This window comes from Stenella coeruleoalba, assembly GCF_951394435.1.
Source record: "Stenella coeruleoalba genome assembly, chromosome: 14".
NCBI lineage: Eukaryota > Metazoa > Chordata > Mammalia > Artiodactyla > Delphinidae > Stenella > Stenella coeruleoalba.
This window is the reverse complement of record NC_137160.1, coordinates 85,679,246-85,695,576: the sequence shown is the minus strand read 5'-3', so window position 1 is coordinate 85,695,576 and position 16,331 is coordinate 85,679,246. Positions and strand designations below refer to the sequence as shown.

The following is a 16,331-nucleotide window of genomic DNA, read 5'->3' as shown; positions in this document are numbered from 1 at the left end:
GTATTTCAGGCAGTTTCTATGTTATATTCTATTAAGATGATTCCACCCAAGGTTGTCACAAGTCAGAGGTTACAGCTTTTGCAGGATGTTTTGTTAGGAATATATTCATATACTCACTCTGTCAGACACATCCCATGAGCCTGCATTTAACATCTCATCCGATAGCATAATTCAACACAAAGGATAAAATAAGCAATATTTATTAATATTATGGAATAGATTTTGCAGGAATATTAGATAGGCACACACTGTCTTCCCAAAGCAAACGTTTCTGCATTTCCAGCAGCACAAGCAAGGACGAAGAGGAAAAGAGAAGGAATAGAGGTAGGGAGGAGGAGGCATGGAATGTGCGGACTTCTCCTAATTATATAACTCTGGTTATATATTGACTTTTTCTCGTGCAATCTTTCTTATCTCTTCTAAAAAGAATGCAAAATTTATTCTCACAGAAGTAATAAACACCATCTGGGTTGTTCTCTGAGTTTGACAACATCACTACTTGATCAAATAGTGTAAGAAAATACACGCCCCACACAAAATCTACAGATATCGCGATTTTGTACCCAGACGGTATTTTCTGAGGGTGTGGAGTTGGAAAATCACATTTGGACTTCTCAGGCCCAATACCTGGATCGGTAAGACCACAGTGACAGCCTGGCCCCCTCTTGTTTCTGACCTCCTAGTATCTTCCCAACTAGAACCCCTCTGCTGATTTCTAAGCCCAGGCAGGGTCCATCTACTGCCCGCCCACCTTCCTCCACTTCCAAGGCTGGCTACAGAGCTTGGTTCTGGGTGCGCCCGTAACCCAAGTTACTCCAAGCAGAGCAACTAACAAGCAGCCCCAGGACTTATGCTGGATCTGATGGAGCAGAGCAGTGTTCTCCCTGAAGTGACCGGGCTGGTAGGATGGACGCTGGGAGCTGCTAGTGATCAACTTGCCACCAGGAGGGAGGAGCCTGCAGGAGATGATGCCAACCCAGAGGAAAGACAAGGAGACAGGTCGCTAAGGATACTGCATCCAGACACCCCTGGTACCAATCCGCCCTTTCTGCTTGGGTTTCATTCATGCAGTACCTAAGGCGTCAGTCGGACAAAGCCCACAGGATAAACACCGCAGCAACCAAAAGGAAGTGGGGAAACAAACACCCAGGGCCTTTGTGAAAAACAGAGAATCAAACAGATACAACCTTTGGAGAGAGAGGAGGATTAGTGGCTACCTATCTAGCAGTCGATTCTTTCTTTGACAACAGGGCCTGCTCCCAGCTACAAATCCTGCAAAGGTCCAATATTCACCTTACTAAACTCCTTTTAATCCAGGACAGTGGGATCTGAAGACTAGTGGAAGGCTTTGTGGAGAGGTTTTCTTTCCTGATAAAGAGATACACATGAGGAGAAACATCCCTCTTCCTGCCTTTGGATACAGCTGGGTGAGTGTGTGATGTCCAGAAGAGCTGCAGCTATCTTGTGATCATAAGGAAACACACCGGAGAATGGCAGCCAGTGCACTGGGTATCATGGAGTGGAAAAACAAAAACATCTGGAGGATGCTGGCCTGCTACTGGATTAATAAACCACAGAACCAACCGCCTCTGAACTTCTGGTTATGAAATATAATAAACTCCTATCATTTCAGACACTTTGGGGTGGTATTATACTAACTGCAGCTGACATCATGGTCAGTAATACACAGATCTCATGCCCTCTCCATGTATTTGCAACCGAGACTCTGGGAATGCTCATCAGATACGTGCAGGTTTCCAAAAACCTCGTGGCGTTTTAACAAACATGCTCAATGATCTTACTAGTTGAAAGAGATCTTCTAAAGCAGACAGAAAACTGTCCCAGACAAGATTCGGTGGAGTCAGCAAGGACATAGCCCTACTGTATAATTCCACCAGGAAAGGAAGCTCCAGCCAATCTCGCATGCTCTCACTCACTTACCACTCACAAATTCTTTCATAAGACAAGGACTTGCCAGTACTTCTTTGTGCTGTACCTTGTACAACTCAAATATCTTAAGGATGGAAGACGGAAAAGAGAATTTTAAGGCTCTGTCACAACTACACAGCTCTTGTTGGAGCAGGAAATCAGCCAGAGAGAATGAATAAATGAAAATGTGGGGCTGTATTCTAGAAGTTGATCTACAAAACAGATGATGGGCTGGACTCGGCCCCTAACTGTAGTCTTCTGACTCCTGATCTCAGAAAAAGGAGGTTTCTGCACTTCTTACATGAAGATTCCTGGACAGGTAAGGTTGTGATGAGGGAAGTCTGTATGTGGATGGTGACCCCTGGGTCCTCTGTTCCCAAAGTGGAAAGGAGGAAATAAAATTCTATTCAGAATTATGAATAGGAATCTTGGCAACTGCGTTAGGTCCACAAGTAGTTTACAAATGAGCACTATAAATTCTGAACTCCATTTGGTTTGAAATGCCATATTCCTTGTGGGAACTGCCAACAAATGACTCTACAAGATCCAAGGGCCTATCAGAGTCTGGATGGGGCCATTCTTTTTTTTTTTTTTTTTTTTGCGGTACGCAGGCCTCTCACTGTTGTGGTGTCTCCCGTTGTGGAGCACAGGCTCCGGACGCGCAGGCTCAGCGGCCATGGCTCACGGGCCCAGCTGCTCCACGGCTCCCAACCACTGCGCCACCAGGGAAGCCCCTGGATGGGGCCATTCTTGCCCATCTTTCTGATCCCACCTCCCTGGACTCTTCTCCTTCCTCTGCTCCAGCCACCTGTTCTTGCAATTTCTCCAACAGAGCAAGATTATTCCATCTCCATTTGCCCTGCTGTCCTGCCTGGACAGCTCCTGACCAGTATTCACAGCTTTCCTCCCTCACCTCATTCATGCTTCCCTTCCAAAGTCTGCTTTCTCAAGGAAGCCTTCCAAACCACCGAATCTAAAATAGGCAGATCGGGGAATTCCCTGGCGGTCCAGTGTTTAGGACTCTTAGCGTCCACTGCCGGGGGCCTGGGTTCAATCCATGGTTGGGGAACTAAGATTCCACAAGCCTCGCAGCGCGGCCAAAAAAACCCAACCAAACAAAAATAAAATAAAATAGGGATTTCCCTGGTGGTCCACTGGTTAAGACTCTGAGCTCCCAATGCAGGGGCCCCGGGTTCAATCCCTGGTCAGGGAACTAGATCCTGCATGCCGCAATGAAGAGCCCAAGCCACGTGCCACAACTAAGACCCAGCGCAGCCAAATAAATAAATGTTTTTAAAAATTAAAACTAAACTAAAATAAAACAAAATAAAATAGCCGGGTCTTTCGCTATTCATTCACCTTCCTTCCTCTGCACCCTGATCCTGGAGATCTGTTTGCCTTTCAAGTTAACAGAAAACAATTGCCTTCTCCTCACCTCCCCGGCCCCCAACCCACTCCTGCATACCTGGAGTTCCAGGTATTTAAATTTTCAACTTAAAATCGGTAGTGAGGATGTTTCCAAAAAGTGGGTCTAGTCACGATGTCTGGGAACCTGCAGCTTCAAAGAAGCTGCATTTCCAGGTGATTCCCGGCTGTGCCTAGCGACCTTGGGAAAAAGCAAAAGCAACTTTTTCATTTCACTTGGCAATGCCCCTTCCAACGCGTTTATAGGCCAGCTTTAGGCAGAAAGGCTCCCGGGAGAGAGGCCGTGATTCTCACGATGTGCTCTAGGCTTACAGCAATCAGCCCATCCTGGGACAGGGGCGGAACCTGCAGCTGCCGCGAAGAGGATGCAGGGCGCAGGCGGTAACCAGGTGGGTTGAGCCTCCAGAGCCTCCCGCGCACTCAGAGTCCGGACCTGCAGGCCCTTCACCTCGGCGTGGCCATTAATCTCCCTTTTTCTGCACTTGGCCGGAACCCTGAGACCCCGGACAGGCGCCTGCATCCTAGGGGAAGGGCGCCCTAGGCTGACTGCTCCCGGGGCTCAGAGGGTGAACCCCTCCCCCCATCGTCTCGCCGCCGGCCCTGGTGCCACCGAATCTACGCGGCCACCCCCGCCGCACGCGCCCGTGATACAAAACAGCAACAGTCACGCCACCAGCTGGCCTGCTAGTGGACGCTCCAGGCGACGTGCTGTGTGCCCGACGTGCCCATCAAAATCCCTCTACTACACCTGGTCCATTTGCGCCTTGGAGTCCGGTTCCGGAGACTCGCCCCCACCTCCTCCCAGCACCAACCACCTGGGAGCCCCCCAGTCTGCACCCGCACCCCCAAACTGCTTTGATCTCAATCTCAGATGCCTCCGGGCGGTCCCAGATTTCTGGCAAGAGACTAGCGCTGTGATCTTGCCTTCCTCCGTGGGCCAACATCGGCTCTTGGGACCCCAGGGTTGAGGAGAAGGGGGCGCAAAATATTGGATTTCCTGGGGGCGATGGAGTGAGACCCCACGGCTGTAGGAATGGAGGCGCACAGATTCGCTCCATCCCCCGTGCTGACAGGTTGACTGAGCTGGGAGCAGGGCAGGGACCCCTCGTCTGGGGTGCAGATGAGCAAGAAGCCAGAACACTCCTACCCCAGGACCGCAGTTTGACTGACCCAGGGGTAGGCAGCTGGGAGACGATCCACAGAACCTTCCCCTTGGCCACACCCCCTCATCGACCCTGGGGCACCACTTAGAGATGCGGGAGCAGCCAAAGTGGCCCCCAGAAGCCGCAAGACTCCGGACAGGACCCGTCCATCCAGGGAGGAGGAGCTGCCCCTGCACAGGCGCTCCCGGGGCGACCAGCCAGCTTCGCCAGATTCCCGCGTACAAACTCCCAGTTCAGGCGCCCTCCGCCCGGAAGCACCCGGAGATCGGAGGGAGCTTCCCGAGCCGAGAGCGCCACCGCGACGGCCGCCCGCCCTCGCCTTACCTCTGCCCGGGGGTGACCTCGGAGAGCGTCCTGCGTCCCCCGCCGCTTCCCCGGACTCCGGGGCGCCACCGCAGCCGAGTCACCGGCCCGGCAGCGTCTCGGATGGGCGCGCCCGGCCCCCCTCCCGTCAGAAGACCCCTTCCCCCCAGGGCAGCTGCCCGCGCCCCTCCCGGCCCACTGCTTCTGGGCGGCTAGGCTTCGCGCGCTTTGGATCGGACCGCCCCCGGCCACGCCCGGCCACGCCCGGCCACGCCCGGCCACGCCCCACCCCGGCTCCGCCCCGCCTCCCCCGCCTCTCCGGTCAGTCTTGTCTCAGTTCCAACGCACCTACGACTACCCGTCCTCAACGCCTCCGGACACCTCCCGCCCCGCTCCGTCTCCGGAACCGTCCCTCCCCACCTCCCTCTGCCCAGTCCGTTACTTCCGGTCCCGCCCACCCGCCAGCCACCTGGTCGGGCGGTGAGCGCCAGGGCGCATGGGGTGAAGCACGCAGAAAGGAGCGTCCTTCCAGAGTCTGAGGTAACGGTGCCTACAGGGGAGGACGCGGTGCTCCAGAAGGATGCTCTCCTCCGACAGAGGGACTTCATGTGGCCACTCCCTTCCTTCCCGCTCTGGGTCGCAGCCCTAGAGAGTTCTACCCAGCTACCCAGGGACTCAGACCTGGAGATGGCCCTTCCACCTTTCCGCGGCCCTGCAGGGCGAGTGGTCCGCACCCCCTAACCCTCACATTTTGGGTGACACCCTGGGAGCGGGAAAAGTGTGGGATTAAAAGTCCCATGCAGGGACTTCCCTGGCGGGCCAGTGGTTAGGGCTCTGCCCTTCCAACGCAGGGGACACAGGTTCTGTCCCTGGTCGGGAAACAAAGATCCCACAAGCTGGGCAGCGTGGCCAAAATAAAAAAAAAAAAGGAAAAAAGGTCCCATTGGGCTTAAAATGGAAAGAGTTATAATTGCATTTTTTCATATTCTGCTTTTTAAAAAATTATCAGTTTTGGTCATAATTGCATACAACATTATGTTTAGTTATAAGTGTACAACACAAAGATTTGGTATTTGTATACATTGTGAAATGATCACCGCAATGTCTGGTTGACATCTGTCACCATACATAGTTAGAATTATGTGTGTGAGAATTATGTGTGTGTGTGTGATAAGAACTTTTAAGATTTACTCTCTTACAGTTGCATTTTTTAAAATAAATTTATTTTATTATTTAATTAATTTATTTATTTATTGGCTGCGTTGGGTCTTTGTTGCTGCACGTGGGCTTTCTCTAGTTGCGGCAAGCGGGGGCTACTCTTCTTCGCAGTGAGCGGGCTTCTCATTGCAGTGGCTTCTCTTGTTGCGGAGCATGGGTTCTCGGCGCGTGGACTTCAGTAGTTGTGACACGTGGGCTCAGTAGTTGTGGCTCACGGGCTTAGTTGCTCCGCGGCATGTGGGATCTTCCCGGACCAGGGCTCGAACACGTGTCCCCTGCATTGGCGGGTGGATTCTTAACCACTGCGCCACCAGGGAAGCCCCTACAGTGGCATTTTTAAACAGCAAAAACAAGGTGCAAAAATAGGGACTCTATACATACATATGTCACACCAGGAACCGTGAACAGTGGTATCCTCGAGAAGGGGACTGGGATGTGCGGACAGGAGAAAAAGTAGTTAGTTAATTCATGCTCTTTTGTACTGTTTGATTTATTTTCTTAATATGCTTGTTTTGTCTATTCAGAAAAAAGTAAGCAAACAAACAACATGAGCCACTGCCCCCTTGACCCTGCAGTAGCGGTTTCTGTGCAGTTAGACCTCCCCCTCCCCCCCCCCCAGTGTCTCTTCTTTCTGGTTTTCCCTGAGCTGCCCCCTCTCAGGAGGTGCTCCCAGCTGCCACCCAGGTGGGGTTCCCATGCTCACCCTCATAGACCCTGGGAGAAGCTGAGCCTTCGGGGAGCGGGTGTCTGACCGCTTCCTGAATTGTTAGCGAACGCAGGTTCATGTGCTACACCCACGGTGAGGCCAAACAATACTGAAATGTTGGTGTTTGGAGCAGAGAAAGTTTTATTGCAGGGCCCTGCAAGTGGATGGGTGGCTCACGCCTTAAAAAACCCGGAACTCCTGGAAGGGTTTCAGCAAAGCCCTTTTATGGGAAAGATGAGGGAGGGGCATGGTTGGTCCGCGCAGACTTCTTGGTGTCAGAATCCTTTGCAGCTGTCCTCATAGGTCAGGTCACTGTGTTCCTGTAAACCTGCAACCAACAAATGTTATTCTTTGTTCTGCAATGTTTTCTCTCTATATGAATGGAAAAGTGTTACACTCTTGAAGGTCAGAGCCTTGAGCATGGGCTCTCCTGTACATTTCAGGCTACAGGCAACATTCTTAACAGGGAGCAAAAGCAATAGAATACAAAGGTTAAAGTAAGCAACTAAGGCCTTGCGCGCCACAGCTACTGAGCCCACGTGCCACAACTACTGAAGCCCGTGCGCCTAGAGCCCATGGTCCAAAGAGAAGCCACGGCAATGAGAAGCCCGCATACCGCAACAAAGACCCAATGCAGCCAAAAATAAATAAATAAATAAATAAATTAATTAATATATTTATTTTAAAAAAAGATTAAAGTAAAAGAAACAAATCCAATATGGTGTCAGATTTGTTCTTCCCTATTACATTGTTATAGGTAGAAGGAGCAGATGGGAAGGCAGAAACCTGCCAAGAGAGACTTAGACCCAAGTTGCTGCCACCTCCCCAAACCAGCAACATCTGGCCGTCCCCCCCAGGGTCCCTGCTTCTCACCCACAGGGCTCGGGTGGCCCAGCTCCCACTGAGTTGGCTCAGTGGAATATCAGAAAGGCAGAAAGGAAGCCTGATTTTTGCGTGTGTCATCCTCCCTGGTTACTAGAGAACCCCCAGGCATCCTGATTTCAATTGCTCTAAAAACAGAACAAAACACAAAAAACAAACAAAAAACCCAAGAAGAAACAATAAAGAGATCCAGAACGACTGCAGATCCATTTCTTTTCCCCCAGACAGGTCCTCCTAGAGAACCAGAGGCCAAGCCTGGGAGGACGGATGGATTTGAAGAGCTCTCCCCAGCATCAGTGGCCTCTCTCAGCTCCGTGGGGTTGGGATTCTAGACCCAGGCTGGGCGAGGAAGACTCAGGGCTGCTGCTGTGCCCTTATCACTTTAAACCTTGGCAGTTCAGACAGAATCCAGCCACTGGGGATGTCCAGACCCAGGGCCCCTGTTTCCTTGTGGCCAAGTGTTCAATCTCTAGGAGGGCCAGGTGAGAACTGCTTCTTTTTATTATTATTTTTTTAAGTGTTATTGGAGTGTAGTTGATTTACAATATTGTGTTAGTTTCAGGTGTACCAAAGTGTTTTAGTTATGCATATACGTACACTCATTCTTTTTCAGATTCTTTACCCGTATAAGGTTATTACAGAATACTGAGTAGAGTTCCCTGTGCTTCTTAAAATGGATACAGTATGCTGCTTTGGGTGGTGTGGTCTTGCTTTAGAATCCCAAGAGCCCGTGCTGTGATTTTCCCACCGGGACTTCCATAAGCTCCGTGCTGCATCTCCTTCCCCGTGGTTATACCTCTGGGACCATGGAGTCTGCCTGATGGTTCGTCCCAAACATTAGAACTGATTGCACCAAAGCCTGGACTGACCGCAGTGCCCCTTCCTGTTGTTGACTCCACTCAGAGCCGGTAGCCTTGCGTGTCACTTGGGAGATGAGCCAGTGCAGCGCTCCTGAGTGTGAAACGTGTTTCCTCTAGAACCCAAGGAGAGACCAGCTAGACCCTGTGCTTTCCTCATTGTGACATTAGATGCAGCACTTTGCCTCTCACTTCGGAGAGGATGTCTGCCTGCCTGTGACCACTAAATGTGGTACAGCTTCCCTGAAACGCGGGTCCCCGAATCTTCTTGCCCTCTGGAGCACGTGTGTCTTTCCGGGGCCTCCAGTAAAGGGTACTAGCCACCTTTTTTACTCATTCCGTCCAATCAGCACGATGTCATTGATGTACTAGACCAACATGATCTTCAGTGGTGATAAAAGAAATGTTCACATATTGAGGTATAGGGAAGTCATTCTGGCTTATAGATGAGTTGACTTGAATTTTATGCTAAGTAACATAGCCCGTTTGTGGCCTATGAAACAGACATTGTACATCTGTTGTAGTTATTAGACCAAAAGTAAAGAATGTCCATGTTAAAAATAAAGATTAAATGGGACTTCCCTGGCGGTTCAGTGGTTAAGATTCTGAGCTTCCATTGCAGGGGGCACGGGTTCGATCCTTGGTCGGGGAACTAAGGTCTCGCATGCTGCACAGTGCGGCCAAAAAGGAAAAAGATTAAATGCCTCCCTTCCTAGGACAGCGGTCTGGTCCTCCTTTGATGATAAGACTGCCTTCCAGGTGCCAAGGCCATGCTGACTCGTTGTGTATGTGCTGGTCTGTGTGTGTGTGTGTGTGTGTTTCCCTTGAAATGTAACCCTAACTTGTTTAGTGTTCTTTGTTCTGACAAGATATAAAACTGTGCTGAAAACCCTGCTTCTCTGGAGCAGCTTCTCAGAGTAACCTGGGAAGCAGGCTTCTGGGCTAGTCCTCAGTTTGTCTCAAATAAAACTCTTTTCTATTCTTATTATAGATTGTTTATTGATTATTTTCATTGACATTGCAGTGTCCAGGGAGTCCAGAGCTCTGTAGGCTGTATTTTGACAGCAAGAAGGAGTGTTATCTAGTCCTGAGACAACACTGTCATTTCATATTTTTGTCCATCCTCATGAATATGAAGATTTGCCTGCGTGTGCACGGGTGCATATGTGTGCATTCTGAGTTGTCATGCAAAATCTTGTTAACAATGTGAGTTACAGTAAAAAAGGTGATGCCAAGGCTTTAGTGTCCGTACATAGCAGTAGAATCCCTGCATCCTTAGGTATACATACATTTAACTTCCTGTGTTGCCAGATTGCTCCCCCAAATGGTTGTACCAGTTGGCAAGTTGTATTTGAAGTTAGAAGGTTTCTTTACTCTCTGAAATGAGAGAGTTTTCCAGAAGCAACGGCTTGTGGATCTTATTTTGGGGTAATGCACATCTGGCTGGGTTTTATAGTTCTGCAGTTGGTGTTTTATTTTCCAGAGTAACACTCATCTTTATGGCTCACCATTTAATTTCCCTACTGTCAAGAGGCAGAATGAAGTTATTCCTCTTTTTAAAAGAACGATATAAGTAGGTAATAATGAATGCAAAATGCTGTAGTTAAACACCAGCAGATAAGCTGATGGATCGGCTGTCACTTAGATGATGCTATAAACGGAAAGAAAGTAATATTTACTCGTTTGCAAAAAAACAAGAACGGGTGATGGATTTGGTGTTCTTTGACTCTGAGTGACTCATTACAGCAAATTGTTATTTTCCAGTTAATAGAGGGAATAAAAGGTACAAAGCAGAGAAAAGGCATTGCTTTCAAGAGCACAGCCGGGTCTCTTGCACTGTTGAATCATGTGAACTATTGCAAAGTTAACTGTTATGGGCGGACCTGTGTTCTCTCTAAATTCACCTGCTGAAGTCTTAACTCCCAGGACCCTCAGAATATGTCTGGTTTGGGAGATAGGGTCTTTAAAGAGGGAATTAAGGTAAAATGAGGCCATGTGAGTGGGCCCTGAGCCGATCTGACCGATGCTTTTAAAAGAGGAGCACGTTAGGACACAGATACACACAGAGCGAAGACCACGTGAGGACACGGGAAAGTCCTGCCCGCAGGAACCTTTCCTGACCTTTTCCGGTTTCTGGTGGCTCCTGGCATCGTGTGCTGTGGCAGCATCACTTCAGTCTCTGCCTCTGTCTCTATGTGGTCCTGCCCTCTTCTGGTTTTTTTCTCGTCTTCTTATAAGGATACTGGCTATTGGATTGAGGGCCCAGTTTGCTAATCCAGGGTGAGTGCATCTCAAGATCTGTCACTTACTTACATCTGTAAAGACTCTTTTTCCAAATACGGTCACATTCATAGGTTCCAAGTGGTCATATCTTTTAAAAAGACCATCCAGCCCAGCATAGGACCCACCTGGATAATCCAGGGCAGCCTCCTCATGTCAAGATCCTTAACTTGGTTGCATCTGCAAAGACCCTATTTCCAGAGAAGGTCACATTCACAGGTCCTTGGGATTAGGAGATGCATGTACCGTTGGGAGCCATGCCCATCCCATCACCCAACAGATGTGCTGTGTGGATTAAACTATTTTATCCATGTAAAGTGCTAGTACCAGTGCCTAGCACTGAGTGACGGACCTATATGTATTGACTAAATTAACATTTTTATTATCCACACTGTATCAAAAGTGGGGGAAGGCTAGACAGGAGAGCACTGCATTTCAAGATAAATGAGAAAGCACATTTCTTAGTCACAAAGAAGCCTATCCCGATATGATTAATACGCAAATGCCGAATGAAATGTTGAAAGAATCCATTTATAAACCCGTTAGAAGTAAACCTTCACACCACTGTGATAAATACACAGAAATGATAGTTGATGGAAAGCGTAATGAACCAATAAAAAGGCTGGGATTTCAACAGGGCTGTTTTCTAGATGCAAATAAGCTGATTGCTGTTTTCGAGACCCACACTTGTGTGTTGTATCTGCAGGGGTCTCACCCTCTGAGGGTGTCTGCTGGCTCTTCCGGCCTGGAGACCCCCTGCACACCACCCAGCATCCCGCTGTGACAGAAGCAACCCCCAGTGGGATCTGGAAAGACTCTTTCAGATCCAGGGAAACGGGGGCTTTTTAGAGGCAGGTGTAGCCTGGGGTTTGAAGGTAGAGAGCTGGGTTCCTTGGGGACACCTCTGTCTCTGCACAGTTGTGTGAATTTAAATGACAAACTCTCTGAACCTCTTCTGTGAAGTGGCAATTTCCTTGCAGGCTCACTGTGGGGATTAAATGAATTAAAATAAAAAGAGCGGCCCAGCCTTCGAAACATTGTTCTTAAAGCTTTCTTCTTTCAGCAGACATGGACCCTGAAGAATTGACTCCAAATGCAGTGTGTTTTTTGTTTGTTTGTTTAATTTCTTTTTCAACCATGAAGAAAGAAATTACCAAAAAGCTGATTTTGTAATGAAAGCACACAGTTAGGTAAATGAAAATAGAGCCTCAAACATAATTGCATCTGTATTTTGTTTTTCTTCCCAGAAACCCCTTTGGGTTCTCACTTTACCTGCTTCAAGGCAACAAATAAAATAATTGCTTTGTCAGAGCCCAGACCACAGTAGAGTCAGCCCTTTTTTAAAAATTTCATTGAAAAGGTAAAAGCAGTTTTGGTTAAGAGCAGAGACAGTGTCTGATGAGGGGCTTCACCCCCGTGAGCTGAGACCCTTGGAGGGTGTTTCTCTGTGGCAAGCTTTTGATCATCATGTGTAAGATCGTAGTCTGTCCTGTAACAGAGTGAAGTTTCTGACCAATAGAAATGCATAGCTTCATATGACATGTTTAATTTTGACTTTGACAAATGCTAAGTAGGCTGAATGAAGAAGATCTAGGGGTCAGAGTTGGCCTCTGGTCTTCATTTGTCATTTCTTAGACACTGGCCAATTCCTGTGTCCTTGTCAGGGAGGAACAGATTTTCCTCTGCCCTTCTGGGTTCTTCTGGCTGGTCTAAGAATTAAACCGACATAAGACAGATTAACAGGAGAACATCAAAGTTGAAAAACATGTATACATGGGAGAGACCCAGGAAATCTGAGCAACTCGCCAAAATGGCTGAAACCCTCACCTTAAATGCCATCCGCAGCTAAAGGCAAAAGAGGATACTGAGGTAGGGGTTTGGGACCTCAGAGGGTAGAGAGGCAATTCACGTGGAGATGGGAAAGCAAATGTTTGGTAAACAAATGTTTGCTGGGCCAGGCAGCAGTGACGAGGGGGCACAGAGTGGACTCTGAACTCTAGCCCCTGCTGAGTTTGTTACCCATGCTAAGCAGCCCGTGCCCCAGGCCAAATAAACGGTTTTTACATATACCAGCTAGTGGTGTTTTACCAACAGGATGCCCAGAAGGCCTGCAGCAAAACCAGGCTGAGACAGCTACATCAGCGGGGGTGGGGGGGGTGGGGAGGGAGAGAGGGAGAAGGGGGGGGGGAGGGAGGGAGACGGGTGGGGGGGTGAGAGACAGAGACAGAGACAGAGACAGACACGCTTTGCAGCTGTCCTTAGATACAGTGGCTCGGGCCTGACCTCAGGAACGCACCTGCGCAGATGCAACCTGGAGGTGTCCTAAAGTCACCTTTGCTTCATCACCATGCTGAGGTCTCTGCCCAAAGGGGGGTTTACACTCTGCACAATTTGTGCCATGCGGAAAGGAGCGTGCAAGACTGTGCATGCCCCAACTGCCTGCTGGAAATCACCCCTTTCCTAGAGCCCTGATGACCTGACTCCCTTCTACCCCTTAAATTCCCTTGCTCCCCTTCTGATACCGACCAGGGCTCTTGGCCTCCTTAATCAATAGAAATTGACTAGAAGCCAGGTAAGAAATTCAGGCAAGGCTTTACTGGGGCCCCTGCTGCAGCAGAGGGGAGTGAGAACAAACAACAGGTTCCCTTGCGCACCTCAGGGGGTGTGAGCTTATTCCTTATACGGGGTGAGGGTAGGGGTGTGTCCAGGGGTCGGGCTGGAGGCGTGGCTCAGGTGGTCTGCCCACCCCTTTGGTTGAGGTGAGTGCAGGGGGCATGCGCGGTGCCCTGCTTTGGCTCCCGACCCCCAGCTTTTGCTCCCCGGCTCTTCAGAAGTGGCAGCTGAGTTTTTTGGTCTTTCGTATCTTTTCGTCCATAATTTGCCCCAACTGCAAATGCACACAGTTATTTTTAGTCCCATATACTTTCTTTGTATTCTGTTGCTCAAGGAGAGGTTTGTCCAGGTGCAAGCGTTGCAGCAAAGGGTCCCAAGTCCCAGGTCCCAGCCTGCCTCATTCCCTTCCGGGAGCTGGTTCCTTTAGAGCATCAATTCCCCTTCTTCATCCTCTGGCCATTGAGTAAAAACCTGCCTCGCTTGCGGCAAACCCAGTTTCCTTCCTGGCAGCATAACTCTGAGCAGGAAAGAATCCCTGCCTGACCAGGGGGGATTCAGTTCAGCTGGGGCCCCAAGAGGTAACCAGTTTCCCTCACCACACCAAGCCCATATTGTTTACAGGTATCTCTGGGGATAGCTCGATTCCAGGAATAGGTTCTTTATCTAAACTCTTTAGCCAGCTAGGGGAGAGGTAAAAAGAAAGGCTTCCTGAGCCTTCTCTTTCTTAAAAATAATCAGCCTAAAATAATCCTTATTCCAAATGTTGCAGAAAAAAAAACAGTGCGAGAGGATGGTCACACCCCAGGTCTCAGGCGAGTCCCTGGGAAGGCCACCAAGTGTCGGTTCTTGGCTTTGTGCAGGAAAGGATATAGTAAAGTGAAGGCAGGTATATTCAGGGAGACACATACTCCATAGACAGAGCGTGAGCCATCTGGGAAAGCAAGAGGCCCCGAAATATGGGGTGGTCAATTTTTATAGGCTGGGTAATCAGTGGGAGGATGGGGGAAGGGACGGGGCTTTCCAGGAATTGGGCCACCGCCCACTTTTTGCCCTTTTATGGTTGGCCTCGGAACCGTCACGGTGCCTGTGAGTGTATCATGAGGCTCGAGGTCTAGTGGAAACCAGTCGTCTGCCATCTTGAACCTCGTTTGTTCTAACCAGTTTATGTCGAGTCCTCAATGGCTATGTTATTCTTTTAAAGGCTGTGCCCTGCCCACTTCCTGTCTCACAAAGAGACAAAATTGGGTGGCAAATTTTGCTGCCTCTACAGGGCTGAGCTAGTACTTAACACCCAGATTTCATCATTATCCAGACATCATTCTCATTCCTTTGTGATGCACTAATGAATCTGTTTCTGCAAAATGAGCTTTTCCAGTTCTGCTAATGTGAACTGAGCATCGGGGCAGGTGCACAGCAGTGGTGCCTGAACCCTTCCCTGGACCCTGCTTCCCTTTCCTGGAGCCTAGAGAAGGAACTGCTCTCATGATGAACACCGGGGTCATTTCCTATCCTGAGCCATCCCATTTTGGCTTTCTCTCACTGGACTTGAGCAGGTTTTCCAAGACAAAAGAGAAACACGCTTTTCTTTAATATGGTGTACCATTTCCTCCTGCGTGATTCTAGCTGATACTTGGTGAGCCAGACAAAACAATATCATAATCAACACATTCTAGATAAGACCACGTTTCCAGCAGGAGCATGTCGGGAGCATTCGCATAGCTGTAATTAGCCAAGAAGAAGTTAGAGAAATCAAATGCACGCAATCCTTTTAAGTATGGTTGCCTTAAGACCTGATTGCTTTGGAGTAATTGGCCTCTAAGAAGGCTTTGGAGGCTGTTGCAGTGGATACAATGGGCCAAGTAGGGGACGTGATGGAATCATTGAGCTTTCATTAATTGGATACCAGGGAATGCACACTTCCTGACGAGAGCTCTTCACTTACGCAGATTTATACCGTCTGGGATTTCAGGAGCCTATAAAAGTTTCTTCCATTGAATTCCTGCCCAACCGAGAGGTACTGAAAACCAGCAGATGGGTTGAAAGTTACAAGAATAACTTCCGATTCCTTACTGGTGACATTCAGCATGTAAATGTGCTCCCGAAGCTTCGCTCTCTCTCCCTTTGTGTCTCTCAGTTTTTTTTTTTTTATTGTGGTAAAGTAAACATGTGATGAAGTTTTAACCATTTTAAGTGTACATTTCAGCGATATTAAATACATTTAGAATTTTGTGCAACCCTCATCACGCTCCATCTGGATAACTCTCTTCATTTTGTAAGACTGAAACTCTACATATTAAATCATGTCACCTTCTCCACCCTGTCACTCCAGCCTTTGGCAATCACCATTCTAAGTATCTCATAGAAGTGGAATCATATAGTATTGGTCTTTTTGTGACTGCCTTATTTCATTCTGCATTATGGCCTCTAGGTTCATACATGTTGTAGCAGATACCAGAATTCCCTTCCTTTTTATTTAAATTTAACATCTTTAATGGAGTATCATTGCTTTACAATGTTGTGTTAGTTGCTGCTGTATAACAAAGCATATCAGCTATACGTATACATATATCCCCCTCCCCCCTCCCTCTTGCGTCTCCCTCCCACCCTCCCTATCCACCTCTCTAGGTGGTCACAAAGCACCGAGCTGATCTCCCTGTGCTATGCGGCTGCTTCCCACTAGCTAGCTATTTTACGTTTAGTAGTGTATATATGTCCATGCCACTCTCTCACTTCGTCCCAGCTTACCCTTCCCCCTCCCCGTGTCCTCAAGTCTATTCTCTAGTACGTCTGTGTCTTTATTCCTGTCCTGCCCCTAGGTTCTTCAGAACCTTTTTTTTTGGATTCCATATACGTGTGTTAGCATACGGTATTTGTTTTTCTCTTTCGGACTTACTTCACTCTGTATGACAGACTCTAGGTCTACCCACCTCACTACAAATAACTCAATTTCGTCCC

The 16,331-nt window shown here is 48.6% G+C and overlaps 1 protein-coding gene across 5 annotated transcripts in view; it reads left to right on the top strand.

The window, feature by feature from the left end:
• The first annotated feature begins 5,169 nt into the window (after positions 1–5,169).
• The window catches only part of LOC307197167 (transmembrane protein 132D-like), a 207,444-nt gene continuing 196,282 nt past the window's right edge, over positions 5,170–16,331 (top strand). For all 5 annotated transcript variants that reach the window (XR_013831339.1, XR_013831340.1, XM_079942883.1 and 2 more), the window contains exons 1-2: positions 5,170–5,360; positions 7,851–8,108. The gene's annotated coding sequence lies outside the window, so the exon portion shown is untranslated. The remainder of the gene's footprint in view (positions 5,361–7,850; positions 8,109–16,331) is intronic.